At 42.9% G+C, this 15,462-nt stretch overlaps 2 non-coding genes across 2 annotated transcripts; both read right to left on the reverse strand.

The window, feature by feature from the left end:
- Window positions 1-13,486: 13,486 nt before the first annotated feature.
- Window positions 13,487-13,559, reverse strand: TRNAG-UCC (transfer RNA glycine (anticodon UCC)). Its single transcript has one exon. It is a non-coding gene; the product is annotated as a tRNA-Gly (tRNA).
- A 380-nt stretch (window positions 13,560-13,939) lies between these two features.
- TRNAG-UCC (transfer RNA glycine (anticodon UCC)) lies at window positions 13,940-14,012 on the reverse strand. Its single transcript has one exon. It is a non-coding gene; the product is annotated as a tRNA-Gly (tRNA).
- Window positions 14,013-15,462: the final 1,450 nt, after the last annotated feature.

Below are 15,462 nucleotides of genomic sequence, written 5' to 3' on the forward strand. Positions count from 1 at the left end.
CAGAGGAAGTTTTATTCAAGGAAATAAACAGCAGCTGGGCCAAAAAGAAAGTTTAAATCTTGGTCATCTAGGAGAAAAACACAAGGTTGGAACTAGAAATGTAGAGGTGAGAAGTGAAGCAAGTTCATGTGTAGAAAAATAAGCCAGAAACTGAGGTCACATAGGGAGGTCAAGTGCAAGGTGAGTCAGGGCAAATGGTCCAGTAGGAAATATGTATATCTAGAGAAAGAGGAGAAAGATTTATTTTCAGAAATTGACTCATGCATTTGTAGAGGCTGGCAACTCTGAAATCCATAGGGAAGCCAGCTAGCTGGAAAGCCAAGTAAGAGCCGGTGTTGCAGGCTTGAATACTAAATATGTGGGGCAGGCCAATAGGATTTCAATTCAGGCAACATTTCTATATTATAGTCTTGAGGCAGAATTCCTTCTTATATCACAAGAAATCTCAGTCTTTGCTCTTAAGATCTTCAGCTGATTAGATGAGGCCCACCCACATTATAAAGAGTAATCCGCTTTACTTAAAGTCAACTGACTGTAAATGTTAACCATGAGTGCAAAGTACCTTCACAGCAACATCTAGACTAGTGTTGACCAAACACCTGGACACAAAATTAACTGTCATGTGTTGTTTAAAGGTACCCAGCAGAAACAAGTTCCTTACATCATAAAGATTCAGGGCTAGGAGAGACTCTATAGATGAGGAATCTAAGAAGCAGAGAATGGTGAAGAGTGACCCTGGGACCAAAAAGAGAGTCTAGGATTTATGTCTCCTAAAGCCCAGTCAATGCTTCTTCTCAAACTCTGGAGCTAGGCATCCTAAGCCCTAGTGCCAACTCCCACACAGTTTCTTTTTTTGATCAAACTTGGTTGGGTACAAAAACAGACATGTGCCTTTAAATTAGTGCCAGCTAGATCACATTCTATTCAACCAAATATCTATTTCTTCAATAACTTGAGGAGGAAGTTAGGGATAGCAGAAGACTAAGGACAACAACAAAATGCAAGAGTTTCCAAGAGTCTGGAAAACATATGTGGACTTGGAGCCTTGCCCTTACGGGTTTTAATTTTGAGTCAAATGCATCTAAGCAGTATTTACTTTGGGAATTCTCATTTGCACTCATGTCCATCTATTTGCAAAAATAAGTTGCCTCAACACGGGCCTGCTTATCAAGATAGGGTTGTTCACTTTTCCATTTATTAGGGCTATAGTGGAAAAATCAGCTTATTTCTGACTTTTGTCAATGAAATAACAGTGCTTGCTGTGTGGAACCATCTGGCCCATGCAGAGCATGGATTGTTTTGCATCAAACCCTGCCTGGCATCCCTCTGAGTTCAGAACCCTCCTGTGACTGGGGTGCCTCCAGGAAGTGCTTAGAGCAATAAAAATTTGGCAAAAATAATCCACAAGAGCATCAAGAATACAAAAACTCTCCCCACAACAGAACAATTGCCAGACAAGCCAAGTACTTTTCTGTGGGAACCAGGGTGTACTTGAAGAAATCACCCAGAGACTAAGGCAGAGAGAAACGATCTGTTACCATTCTTCTAATTTGGCCTGCTTTCATTTCTCTAAAATCACAATTTGCAGTGTGTGGGTGTTACCATGCTGTTTTTTTCCCCCTAGCAGAAATGACAACCACGAGAACCTCCACCCTGCATTTGAGCAAGTATCTGTCAATTAGAGTGGTGTATATTGAATACAATAATAGCAGTTTCAGTGCTTATTTATGTGTCAAGGAATGGTCTGAGCATTTTAAGTGAACCAACTCACTGAATCCTCACAACAACCCTATGAGGTAAGTACCATTATTATTTTTATCTTTTAAGTGGGAAGGTGAAACAGAGAGAGGTTAAGTTGGAAAGATTCAATTTCCTAAACAAGTGCCATTGTTCATCAATTCTAAGACAAATTTTTGTCATATTTTAACATCACTGAAATTAGGATATTTCCTGCAATTGATGGCATATTAGCATTGTGTCATAATTTGGTTGGCAGCTCTTTTTCTTAGCGAAGCTTAAAATAATGATGTTTTACAGTCAATGGCATCTTAAATGTGATGAGATACAGAAGGTGAGAGAGCCAGGGTAGAGTCCACACAGTTTGGTTCTGGAGTCTGTGTTCTCAGGCCATACAGTGAGAAGTTCCCGCTGCCCCAGGGAGGGGGTAGGGGAAAAATACACTTTGATTTCAACCAGGAGTTCAGAAAGTGCTGTGAATAGGATTTCCAGGAAGACCACACCACTTACCTAGTTCTTAAATTGGCCATTAAAAAGAAAAACTGGGCTTCCCTGGTGGCGCAGTGGGTGAGAGTCCGCCTGCCGGTGCAGGGGACATGGGTTCGTGCCCCGGTCCGGGAAGATCCCACATGCCACGGAGCGGCTGGGCCCGTGAGCCATGGCCGCTGAGCCTGCGCGTCCGGAGCCTGTGCTCCGCGCAACGGGAGAGGCCGCAGCAGAGGGAGGCCCGCGTACCGCAAAAAAAAAAACCAAGACCATCTAAGCCAGTTTCTCAGTCTTTTTTATTTTTTTTAATCGTCAACACTTTTTGACAAATCTCCTACCAGTTCCCTCCCTCTGACACCTCCCAGGAATTCTGATATGCTGACCCTGCCATCACCCCACTCAGAGTGAGAGTCTTCCCTGAAGATTACCCCAAAATGTTCTTGTTCCGTGTACAGTTATGCATGGGATTGGATCCCTTTCTCTTTCCCTATCTTCTCGAGCATAGTAATAGTCACACAGCACTAAACTTAAATTTTTTTACAAGAGTGAGGCTGAGTCACAGGGTGTGAGGAAGAGTTAAGTTTCTGTGCGTGCGCGCACGTGCGTGTGCGTGTGCGTGTGTGTGCTGTGTGTGTTTATACGCTGTGTGTGTGGTTTGAATTTTTTGTTTGCTTTTTGTTTTGTTTTATATTTTGGGTTGTTGGGCAAGAAATCCCTGCTTTAGAAAAAGAAGAAAATCTGTAATGTAAACCAATTTATTGTTCCCAGTTTTTCTATCAACAACACATTGATTTTGTTGCCCAGGAAACTAGAGGGAGTTTCTGGAGAATTAATTACCTCATTCCAAACCAAGGGGTCACGAAACACTCTCTTTTCAACTCTGTTTTCATAGGAAACAAAGGCCATTCCTTGTAGCTCACCTGAGTCTCTCTTGAGTCTGAAACCTGAGCCTCTGCTCATAACTGGGATTTCGCACTTCCTGCTGCAAACCATATGTTTGGTTATAACGGGAAAACCCTAGAGTTACAGTTCGGGGGAGGGGGAGGGGGTGAAGAAAGGATGAGGTCACAAATCCCTGCAGGAGGCAATCACAGCTCTAATCCAAAGTTGCTAGAAAAACATGTTCCAATAAATTAGATAGATTGTTTTCATAGCCCTTCAACTTCAACATTTGGCTCTTTATGGTTGGAAGTGTCTTCCCCTCTACTCCTTGTAATAATTGGGCTCTTTCTAGACATCTGCAAAAGCAGCTAGCCTGCCCTTGGCCTGTAATCAGCCTGGATTTTGTTCCCTTCACCTGGAAATTTACTTTAATTAGATGCGTTTTTATTCCTCTTCTTCTTTTGGTGGAGGCACCATATACAGAGGATCTGGGGGCAGGTGGGGTCTTCGGAGTCATTAAACCAGATGGAGGCCTCTTAGGGGGCTTCCGTGGTGCCGAGGACCCCCCAGGACTCTAGAAAAAGATGCCTGAGGGATCCAGATGAAAGCACCATGGAAGAATTTGCCCTCCCAAAGGCACAAGGATGGGAGTGAAGACTCACGGACGTGTCCCACTGTCAAAATGGAAGTCTTGAGCACCCAGGAGTAATCCAGTTACCAACCTGAGCCAAAGACGACATTCACCAGGAGTGAGAACATAGTCATTGTCACATACGTGGAGGACGACAGACGACAGGAGTGTTTCCTTAAAAATGACTGGCAAAGAACTGACTCACATGCGGATGGTGGAGGAGAAAGGGAACAGGATTGGAAATCTGGCAGACTTAAATCTGCAACCTGGCTCTGCCACTTGCTAGCTGAGTGATGTGCAGTGAAATATCTGAGCTCTCTGAACCTCTGTTTCTTCTTCTATAAAGTGAGGATTACAATAGAAAATAGGATTCTTATGAGAATTAAATTATGCCTTGTATTCCACAGGCACTGAATAAATGCTCTGCCCTATGCAATGCATCATGGGATCTTTAAGCAGAAGGTCCTCACTCTCCACAGGAGAGGGTAAAGGCAGCACCTTGCCTATGAGGGAGCATCTTTCCAAGATAGCAGTTATGCTCTCCCCTACCCCCTCACCCCCAACAAAGGTCAGACTGCTCCTACTCTTCAGGGCATCTGAACTCCTCTACTCTGGGGCCTAGTGAGCCTCAGAGGTTAGAGCTGTGCTTATTCCACTTCTCCTAACAAGAGACCAGGAATGTGGACACCTCTGGCCTTGCAGGAACCGTGCTGTTTGAACACATCTGGATCAATGTCATGGACAACTTACCATCTTGTGCACTTTCAGAAACAACGTAAAGGGACACCTCCCTTTCTTTCAGCTCTGTTCCGTGAACTTATTTCCATAATAAGCACATTTTAGAAGGCACTTGGTCTCTTGCTGCTTAATCCTTTCTTTGGCCTATAAGCCTTTAAAATGCCCATTCTGCCTGCTTTGGGAGCCCCACCTCCTCTGTGAGGCCCTCTCTGGTTGCCCAACACCCAATCTGCCCTCCCTTCTCAGGACTCCTGCAACACTTCTAATAAGCATCATATGGTTGAGCAGGGAACGCTCCTCCTCCCCCTCCCCCCACGCCTCCTCCTCCTCCTCCCCCTCCCCCCCCTCCTCCTCCTCCTCCTCCTCCTCCTCCTCCTCCTCCTCCTCCTCCTCCTCCTCCGTAGTGCCGTGGTCACCTCTTTGACTGATGTTAAGTCCCTCGACTAAGGCTGCCAGATAAAATACAGGATGCCGCTTAAATTTGAATTTCCAAGAAACAACAAATACCTTCCCAGTATAAGTGTGCCCCATGTATTGCATCCCTTATTTATATCTGCTACATCTGGCAACAATAAGGCCAGACTATGATGCTTCTGCATCTACCACTGCACCCAGCATGGAAGTGAGACTATTCTGCGCCAGGCAAAAATAATTGCTGGTAACAGCAACAATAATAATAGCTAACATTTATAGAGCATCAACCACTTGTATTTGCCAGATACTGCACTAGTTAATTTTATATAGCCTATGTTAAGGAGAGGGCACGTACACATACACATGTTGTTGATACACAGGGTAGGATATGATTTTTTTTAAAGGCAATACAGCTTAAAGATGGAGGGGAGGTCCTCTAAGCCATGTGACCCAGCTCTGTCACTTACTGTCCCTGTGCCCTTGGTTGTTTACCTACTCTTTCCTTATTCCCCTCATCTATAAAGAGATGTATTTTTCTCCTGGAGCTGTTTAATGGAGACAATACACTAAAGATAAGTGAGATAATACACTAAGGATGAAGAACAGTGCCCAGCACATAGTAAGTTCTCAGAAACTGTCAAAGACATCCTGGTGATGGAGATGGTGTCGCTCTTGTTGGAAGTGAGGAGGGAAGCTCTTTGGCCCGAGTAATCAGTAGAACCCTCAAGGATAGGTAAGTTTGACAAGTCAGGGTGATTCCCAAGACAGCAGGAAAGTGGGAAGCAATTTTAGGAAATGTCGAATAGACTTGTTAGCCAGAAATCAGCAACCCTGCTGCTTCAGTTTGCATGATTAAAAATTGATTGATTAAAAATTTTCTTTACCATCTAAAGTGCTCTGTTAAACCTGAAGTCCTCATAGCTAAAAAATTTGCTATCTTGACTAGAGCAGTTTATAGGTCTAAAGATGCAAGTTGAATATTCAGTTATATGGTGGATTTTTTTTTTAAAGAGGAACCACCAGGTACAGTTCTACACTTGATTCCTAAGCTTATCACAATGAGATAATATTCACCAAGGCACTGAGATATTTAATGACTATAAATCTGTCAACTGTTAGTCTTTGGGTAATGAACCTTGGGAATCCTCTCCAAAATATCTTTTTGCCCCCTTCTTTTCTACAGGAAAACTAGGGTACCAAAACACAGGCCCAGCACTCGGGACCTTTGTAAGATCTGGGCTTCCACTGAGGTTTCTACTCAGAGCTGGGGCTGTGGGAACGAAACCAGAGAGGGTGCCAGATGGCAGAGTGTGGGAAGTCAGGCTGGAAAGGGATGGCCAAGATAAACAAGCGACTGGAGGTCTGAAAAATGAATGGATAAACATCCAGACCAAAGTCAACAGTGCTGGAGAATCCAACCCGGTCTCCGCAGCCGGCGAGGTTTGGACACATGAATTTAGCCTCAAGTCCTTGAAAGAACTTTTGTGCATCTGATTCTTAAGCAGCCTTGCCTTGGGGCATTGGGGGTGAGGGCAATCACACAGTTCCAGTAGCAGCGCAGGAACTGTTAGATTTTCATCAGCATGACTTTCTGTAAGATTTCTGCTTAAAAATCAATAGATGGCTGGATACTGGTTGATATTAAAGAGAGAACGTTAATTTTTATAGTATGATAATGGCATTGCATTTATGTTTTTAAAAGAATCTTTATCTTTTAGAAGTACATACTGAACATTTACAGATGAATGATATGATGTGGATTTGCTTCAAAATAAGCTAGGGGTGGAGGCTGGGCATTGGCCATAAACTTAGAGAGTGTTATATGAGTCTCTCTACCTTTATATATGATCCTTGAAATTTTCCATAATACAAAGGTTTAAATTAAAGTTATCACAGACATATTTATTTTGTATCATAGAAAAAGATACAAACAAGGATCTAATAGAATATATGTCTGGGTTTTTAAAAATTTATTCATCATAAGGGACATTGGTTTCAGGTATACATAGAACAAAATGAAATGGCACACTGGCAAAATTAAGCCATTTGGAGCTATGGATTAAACCTCTTGTATATCAGAATATTTCGTGACAGAATACCTATGCTTTCCTGTAAATTCACTGATAAATTGTTTATAGCACCGTTTGTATTCTCACTTTCCGGGATAATTGGATTGTGTAGACTTAATTTGGGGGAACAGTAAATTCAGGCAGTAGGATTTATGGTGTGGGCCTAAGAGATACTTCAGACTAGCAGTTATTCCTTGGTTGGCTGGTGTCCTGTTTGCCATTCAGTGGGGTCTTGACACAGACTGGGGCAAAAAGAGGAAACAACTGCGTGAAAGTAAGAAATCTAACACACTGACCAAAAAGTCCCTGCTGGAATTCTTCTCTGACTCAACTCATTTCCTCCCAGGCTTCTGGTACGATGGGGTTTTTTTTGTTTATTTGGTTTGTCTTTTCAATCTCCGATAAATTTGAATTATAGTCATTCTATGATGTGTGTTATGGAAAAAAACAAAAAGGCAAACTCTTTAGAATCCTTGTTTAAACTGGAATAACGGATTCAACTTTGAAAGTAATACATGTTCATTTCCTGACCAGCAAAAGACCCCAAATCCTGTGTGACCAGAGTTAGTATTCATGCAACTACAATGCCTCGAGTTTGTTTGCTGTTGTTGGGGGCTGGGTAGAAATGCCCTGCTGTTTCTCTAAAGTACGGCTGGCACAGTCATTGACTATATAATCTTACTTAGGTTGCAAATGTTGTTAGAAAACCAGCACATGTCATATCACATTGTTTTTAATGCAGTAAAGAGTCAGATGATCCTGCACAGCTTGCGCTGTGCGGGAAGGCCGTGTGCAGGCCTGCCTGCTCTGCTCACCGAGTCCAAATCAATTATGCTCTAATCAGGACTGTTTCCGGAACTGGTCGGATGGAGGTTCAGAATGAAAAGGAAAAATTGCTATTTCTCTCCAGATCCTGTTTGCATCAGTGGACTCCATCTGAGACACATCCTGTTTGACCTCTGGCATAGAGGGGGAGGGGAACTCTTCTGTTTGACTTTTGACTGTCACTGATCCCAGGGCCTCCACTTTCTGTTGTTGTTTTCTTTTTTCTTTTTCTTTTCTTTCTTTCTTTTTTTTTTTAGGAAAAGCTTTAATTAGTACTAAAACTCAGTCATCATCCTCAGTCCATGAGGATACACAGTCTGAGCTATTCGTGCTTCTCAAATAGTGGTGCATCAGAATCCCCAGGATGCTTGTTTAAAATTCAGATTTCCAGCCCTACCTTGAGACACAGTCTCTAAGAGGATGCTAGTCTAACAAACTACCCAGATGATTCTGAAGTGTGGTCAAGTTCAAGAATTTGCATCAGGATGAGAACTGCTCAGATCCAGGTTCTTAATCTCAGACCACTGACTCCAGAGAGGCCTAACTCCCCTATTTACGTTCTAACGCTGGGAAAATTGTTTAGAATTTTGGGTGCCTAGAAGGGACAACCAAAAGAAATGCCTTCACTTGTGGGTCAGGCAGACTTAAGGATATCACATCTATACCTTCCCGGGGAGTGATCAGTGAGAACTAGAGGGTCAGCTAGAAGGCTACTGTCAGACCCTACCAAGTTTTCACCAAAAGAGAAAAATAAGGGTAAAGTTAAATTTATCCAAGGTATTTTGTGATTGTGTTAGCCATATATTTCTGGAAATGTTAAAATACCTGTCTTAGTCTGTTTGGGCTGCTATAACAAAATACTACAGACTGCGTAGCTTATAAACAACAGAAATGTATTGACAGTTCTGAAGGCTGGCAAGTCCAAGATCAAGGTGCCAGCATGGTTGGTTTCAGGTAAGAGCTCCCTTCCTTATTCATAGCCTCCATCTTCTCGCTATGTCCTCACATGGTGAAAGGAGCTAGGGATCTCAAGGGAATCTCTTTTATAAAGCCCTAGTCCCATTCATGAGGGTTCTACTCTCATGACCTAAGCATCTCCCAAATGCCCCACCTTGTAATCACCTTTGGGGGTTAGGGTTTCAACAAACAAATTTTGGGGAGACACAAACATTCAGACCATAGAAATATCTTTTCTTTTAGAGATTTATTTTGCATTTACTTACTTATTTTTGGAGTAGCTAATTCATGAGGCCCCTAGCACAAAATTCAAATTGTGAGAAAACCTCCAATATTGATTTTGTAGGCCACCTCCCTCTTACCCCAGAGCTCTAGTTCCCAAACCCAGAAGCAGCCACTGTTACTGATTTCTTATTCTTCAAGAAATGCTTTATGCATATACAAGCAGATGTGTTTATAGAAACTCATTTTTAATACAGCAGGCAGCATCCTGCATCTTGCTTTTTTCACTTAATAACAGATTGTAAAGATATTTCCATATCAATACATTTGGGAAATCTTTTTTTAATTAAATGATAGTGATAATATATTGTAATTGAGTATTTTTTAAATGTCCGAACGACTATACACGCATAAACACACACACACACACACACACACACACACACACAAAACGGCAGTTTCATATTAGAGACCCAAAAAAGTTGAAAATTTTTTTCTAGTCCATGAAATCTGAAAGCTGAAGCCACTGGCATGATAATAATAAATATGTAATATATATAATACTAATATAATAATTATAGTATTATAACATTTTATAATAAAATATTTTTATAGTAATCGTTTATTAAACTATTAAATAATAATAGTAAACATTTCAGAATCAACTAGTTCTAGGCTTAAGCCTTACTTCTGTCATTTTCTAGCTCTAAGAACTTAGATAAGTTACTAATGTCTCTGAGCCAGTTTCCTTATTTAGCAAAACTAAATAAGGGTGAGGTGGGAAATAAAACCTCCATCCTAAAGTTGTGAGGATTAAATAAATAATGAATAGAAAGCACCTGGAGCCTTGAACCTGAGGATTGTCAGTATGTGGGACAGCTATCGAGAGTTGGCAGCAGAGAAATGCTGCAGAGAGGTGACATTAAGTAAAAGCTGAAAGTATGCATTGACTTCAGCGGTTAGAAGATCAGTTAGAAGATTCAGGCAGAGCTCAGCAGAGGGTTGCGGGCAAAAAAGCAGAGCTGGCAGGAGGGGAGGGGTGGCTGGTGGCGAGAGGAAGAGATTGGTGGTAAGTACATGCATTGTTGCTAAAGTTGGATGCTTTGTGGTCCAGGAGAGGTAGGGTCCTGGCCAAAGAAATACTGTCTGACAAATAAAAAGAAAATTCAGGAATTCCCTGGCTAGCCAGTGGTTAGGACTCCACGCTTCCACTGCACGGGTTCAATCCCTGGTCAGGGAACTAAGATCCCGCATCCCTCATGCAATGCCAGGCGGCCAAAAAATTAAAAAAAAAAAAAAAATCAACCCTCTGGTCCTTTACCTGCATTTTCTGAACACCTAAAAGGGAAAAACAGTGTAGAGTAGTATTTGTTTCCTTTTTTTTCCCACCCAAATCCTATCTGTAAATGGGAAGAAATGGAGAGTGGGTCTCTTCTGCAACTCCACTGGGAAAAGATAAAAGTGGTATAAGTGTTATTGAATAAGTGCTGTTGAAATAAGTTTTAAGAAGTGATTTATACCATCTTGAAAAGTGAGACATCATAAGATTTTTTTTTAAAACAGTGATGGCAGAACTGATACATCATGTTCTCCTGTTTTTTCACTTTCTGTTTTGTTGAATTTTTTTAAAGCAGAATTTCAAACATATACTAAAGTAGAAAGACAGCATAATGAACCTCATGATCATCTTCAACAATTATCAACTCATGGCCAATTTCCCAGTACATTCCCTGCACCTCTCCTCAGTATTATTTGAAGCAAGTACCAGAAACCATATCATTTCATCTCCAAGTATTTCAGGATGTATCTCTAAAAGATAAAGATTCTTTTTAAAACAAAACTGCAATACTACTACCATCCCTAAAAAATTAACAATAATACCTCAACATCATTAAATGTCCAATAAGTGTTCCAATGCCAATGGTCTCATGAATGTCTACTTTCTTTTAACAGATTATTTGAATCAGAATACAGATAAGATCCACATTGCAATGGCCTTTTCAAAAAATCAGTAGTATCTCCTTTCATTTCTCTTCCCCCGTTCCCCCTTGCAACTTATTTATTGAAGAAGTGTCTTTCTTCCCTTCAGTCTGGATTTTGCTAATTGCCTTCCTGTGACATAGTTAACATATTCCTCACACTCCCTCCTAACCCTTATATTTCCTAAAAATTGAAAACTACAGACTTTTCCTTTTTTTTTTACAGTTCAGTGGATGTAAAATAGTATTTCAGGTTTTCCCTGGTGGCGCAGTGGTTGAGAATCCGCCTGCCAAGGCAGGGGATGGGGGTTAGAGCCCTGGTTTGGGAAGATCCCAAATGCCGCGGAGCAACTAACCCCGTTTGCCGCAGCTACTGAGCCTGCACTCTAGAGCCCACGAGCCACAACTATTGAGCCCATGTGCCACAACTACTGAAGCCCGTGTGCCTAGAGCCCATGCTCCGCAACAAGAGAAGTCACTGCAATGAGAAGCCCATGCACCGCAACGAAGAGCAGCCCCTGCTCGCCGCAACTAGAGAAAGCCCACGCGCAGCAACGAAGACCCAACGTAGCCATAAATAAATAAATAAACTTTAAAAAATAGTACTTCATTATAGTCTTAATTTGCTTTTTCCTGTTTATTGATAAAGTTGAACATCTTGTCATGAAAAAAAATTGAAAATTACATCTGAAGGCTTGATTAGATTCAGGTTTGATTTTTTTTAAAGACTATTTCATAGTGTTTATTTTCATCAGAAGGGACTTAATGTCTAATTCTTTCCTTTCTGTGCTGTTAGCCTCCACTGATGATTGATGCCAAGTCTCTTAATGTTTTCGGTTTTTCCATCTCTTTTGTTCACTGTCTTTTGGTAAGCTGCTGCTTCTGGGCAAGGTTGAGTCACAAGTTAAGTTCTCCCAGCTTTGGACCACTAACAATTTTCAGAGACCCATTACCCCAAAGTTATGCTTTTCCAGAATGATTTTTTTTTCAGTTATATTGAGATATAATTGACATACAACATTGTATTCGTTTAAGGCACAACCGAGTTATTTGATATATGTAAATATTACAAAATGATCACCACAATAAGTTTAGTTAACATCCGTCACCTAGCATAGTTACAATTTTTTTCCTTGTGATGAGAATTTTTAAGATCTATTCTCTTAGCAATTTTTATATATATAATACAGTATTGTTAACTATAATCACCATGCTGTACACTGCATCCCCAGAGCTTATTTATCCTCTAATTGGAAATTTGTACCTTTTGACCACCTTCACCCATTTCCCCCACCGCCACTCCCTGCCTCTGGCAGCCACCAATCTGTTCTGTTTCTTTTTTTTTTTTTTAATAAATTTATTTATTTTATTTATTTAATTTTGGCTGCCCTGGGTCTTCATTGCTGTGCGTGGGCTTTCTCTAGTTACGGTGAGCGGAGGCTACTCTTGGCTGTGTTGCGCAGGCTTCTCATTGCGGTGGCTTTTCTTGTTGCGGAGCATGGGCTCTAGGCAACGCAGGCTTCAGTAGCTGTGGCTCACAGGCTCAGTAGTTGTGGCTCGTGGGCTCTAGAGCACAGGATCAGTAGTTGTGGTGCAGGGGCTTAGTTGTTCCACGGCATGTGGGATCTTCCCAGACCAGGGCTCAAACCAGTGTTCCCTGCATTGGCAGGCGGATTCTTAACCACTGCACCACCAGGGCAGTCCCTGTTCTGTTTCTGAGTTCAGTTTTTTTTTAGATTCCACATTTAAGTGAGATCATACAGTTTTTGCCGTTCTCTCTTTGACTTATCTCACTCAGCATAATGCCCTAAAGGTCCATCCATGTTGTCACAAATGGCAGGATTTCCTTCCTTTTTTATGGCCAAATAATATATATAATTATCTATTATATACATAATAGATACATCCCACGTTTTCTTTATTCATTCATCTGTCGATGGACACTTAGGTTGTTTGTCTTGGCTGTTGTAAATAATGCTGCAATGAACATAGGAGTGCAGATATCTTTTCTAGTGATTTCATTTCCTTCAGATATATACCCAGAAGTAGAATTGCTGGGTCATATGGTAGTTCTGTTTTTAATTTTTTTTGAGGAACCTCCATACTGTTTTCCATAGTGGCTACACCAATTTCCATCCCTATCAACGGTGCACAAGGGTTCCCTTATCTCCAAGGGAACCCTTGGAGATAAGCTGGAGTTTGGCCTGCTTTAATCCAACATTCATTCATTTGTGAGGAGACAAGAATTATTACACAGCAGAGTTCCCACCCTTTCCCCCCTCTTTACAGCCAAAAAGGATTGTGTAATTGTGAACTGTTCTGCCCTTGGAGAAGGATTCTGTCAAGAGGTAACAAGCATTGGTGAGAAACAACATTTGTTATCTCTTGCCTTTTTAGGACAGGTGTTCTGACAGGTGTGAAGTGATATCTCCTTGTAGTTTTGATTTGCATTTCCCTGATGATTAGTGATGTTGAGCATCTTTTCATGTACCTATTGGTCATTTGTGTGGCATGCAGGATCTTTAGTTGCGGCGTGCAGGATCCAGTTCCCTGACCAGGGATCGAACCCGGGCCCCCTGCATTGGAAGCACAGAGTCTTAACCACTGGACCACCAGGGAAGTCCCTGTGTGTCTTCTTTGGAAAAATGTCTGGCTTCCCTGGTGACGCAGTGGTTGGGAGTCCGCCTGCCGATGCAGGGGACACGGGTTCGTGCCCCGGTCCGGGAGGATCCCGCATGCCGCGGAGCGGCTGGGCCCGTGAGCCGTGGCCGCTGGGCCTGCGCGTCCGGAGCCTGTGCTCCGCAACGGGAGAGGCCGCAACGGTGAGAGGTCCGCGTACCGCAAAAAAAAAAAAAAAAAAAAAAAAAAAAATGGACAGAGGAACTAGACATTTTTCTTTTTTCTTTTTTTTTTTTTTTGCGGTACACGGGCCTCCCCCCGTTGCGGCCTCTCCCGCTGCGGAGCACACGCGATCTTTAGTTGCGGCGTGCAGGATCCAGTTCCCTGACCAGGGATCGAACCCGGGCCCCCTGCATTGGAAGCACAGAGTCTTAACCACTGGACCACCAGGGAAGTCCCTGTGTGTCTTCTTTGGAAAAATGTCTGGCTTCCCTGGTGACGCAGTGGTTGGGAGTCCGCCTGCCAATGCAGGGGACACGTGTTCAAGCCCTGGTCCAGGAAGATCCCACATGCCGCGGAGCAATTAAGCCCGTGCGCCACAGCTACTGAGCCTGCGCTCTGGAGCCTGCGTGCCACAACTACTGAGCCCACGCACCACAAATACTGAGGCCTGCATGCCTAGAGCCCGTGCTCTGCAACAAGAGAAGCCAGCACACTGAGAAGCCCGCGCACCGCAACGAAGAGTGGCCCCTGCTCGCTGCAGCTGGAGCGAGCCCGTGCACAGCAACCAAGATCCAATGCAGCCAGCGCAGGCTCAGCGGCCACGGCTCACGGGCCCAGCCGCTCCGCGGCATGCGGGATCCTCCCGGACCGGGGCACGAACCCGTGTCCCCTGCATCGGCAGGCGGACTCCCAACCACTGCGTCACCAGGGAAGCCCTGCTCTTTTTTTAATTAGTTTTTTTTTTTTGGCTATTGAGTTCTATGAGTACTTTATGTATTTTGTATATTAACCCCTTATCAGATATATGATTTGCAAATATTTTTCCTCCCATTCTATAAGTTGCTTTTTCATTTTGTTGATGGTTTCCTTTATTGTGCAGAAGCTTTTTAAAGTAGTCCCACTTGTTTATTTTTGCTTTTATTGCCTTTTCTTTTGGTGTCAAATCCAAAAAATCGTTGCCAAGATCAATGTCAAGGAGCTTACCACCTATGTTTTCTTCTAAGAGTTTTATGGTTTCAGGTCTTATATTCAAGCCTTTAATCCATTTAAGACTAGTCCTGGGTCTTCCCTGGGGGTGCAGTGGTTGGGAGTCCGCCTGCCAATGCAGGGGACACGTGTTCAAGCCCTGGTCCAGGAAGATCCCACATGCCGCGGAGCAATTAAGCCCGTGCACCGCAGCTACTGAGCCTGCGCTCTGGAGCCTGCGTGCCACAACTACTGAGCCCACGCACCACAGCTACTGAGGCCTGCGTGCCTAGAGCCCGTGCTCTGCAACAAGAGAAGCCACCACACTGAGAAGCCCGCGCACCGCAACCAAGAGTGGCCCCTGCTCGCTGCAGCTGGAGCGAGCCCGTGCACAGCAACCAAGATCCAATGCAGCCAAAAAGCAAAAAAAAAAAAAAAAGACTGGTCCTAAATCTGTATTATTCTGAACACCAAGAACGGAAAACTAGTATAGAGCGATATTTCTTTAAGCCCCACTTCTTTCTTAAGGGCCTTAAAGACTGTTCTTGTGTTTCATTCACTAAAACTTCCCCCACCCTGCAATCTTCTTCAAAAACTTTCTTGCTGGTTAATATGCCTCTTCCAACTCTTCCCCTTCCTTTCTGATTCTATATCTAGAAAGCCCAAAGAACCATTCAGCTGGCAGTGACAGGATCCTTCTCAAAGGGCAGAGCAA

Source organism: Physeter macrocephalus, chromosome 20 (assembly GCF_002837175.3).
Source record: "Physeter macrocephalus isolate SW-GA chromosome 20, ASM283717v5, whole genome shotgun sequence".
In the NCBI taxonomy this organism is placed as follows: domain Eukaryota; kingdom Metazoa; phylum Chordata; class Mammalia; order Artiodactyla; family Physeteridae; genus Physeter; species Physeter macrocephalus.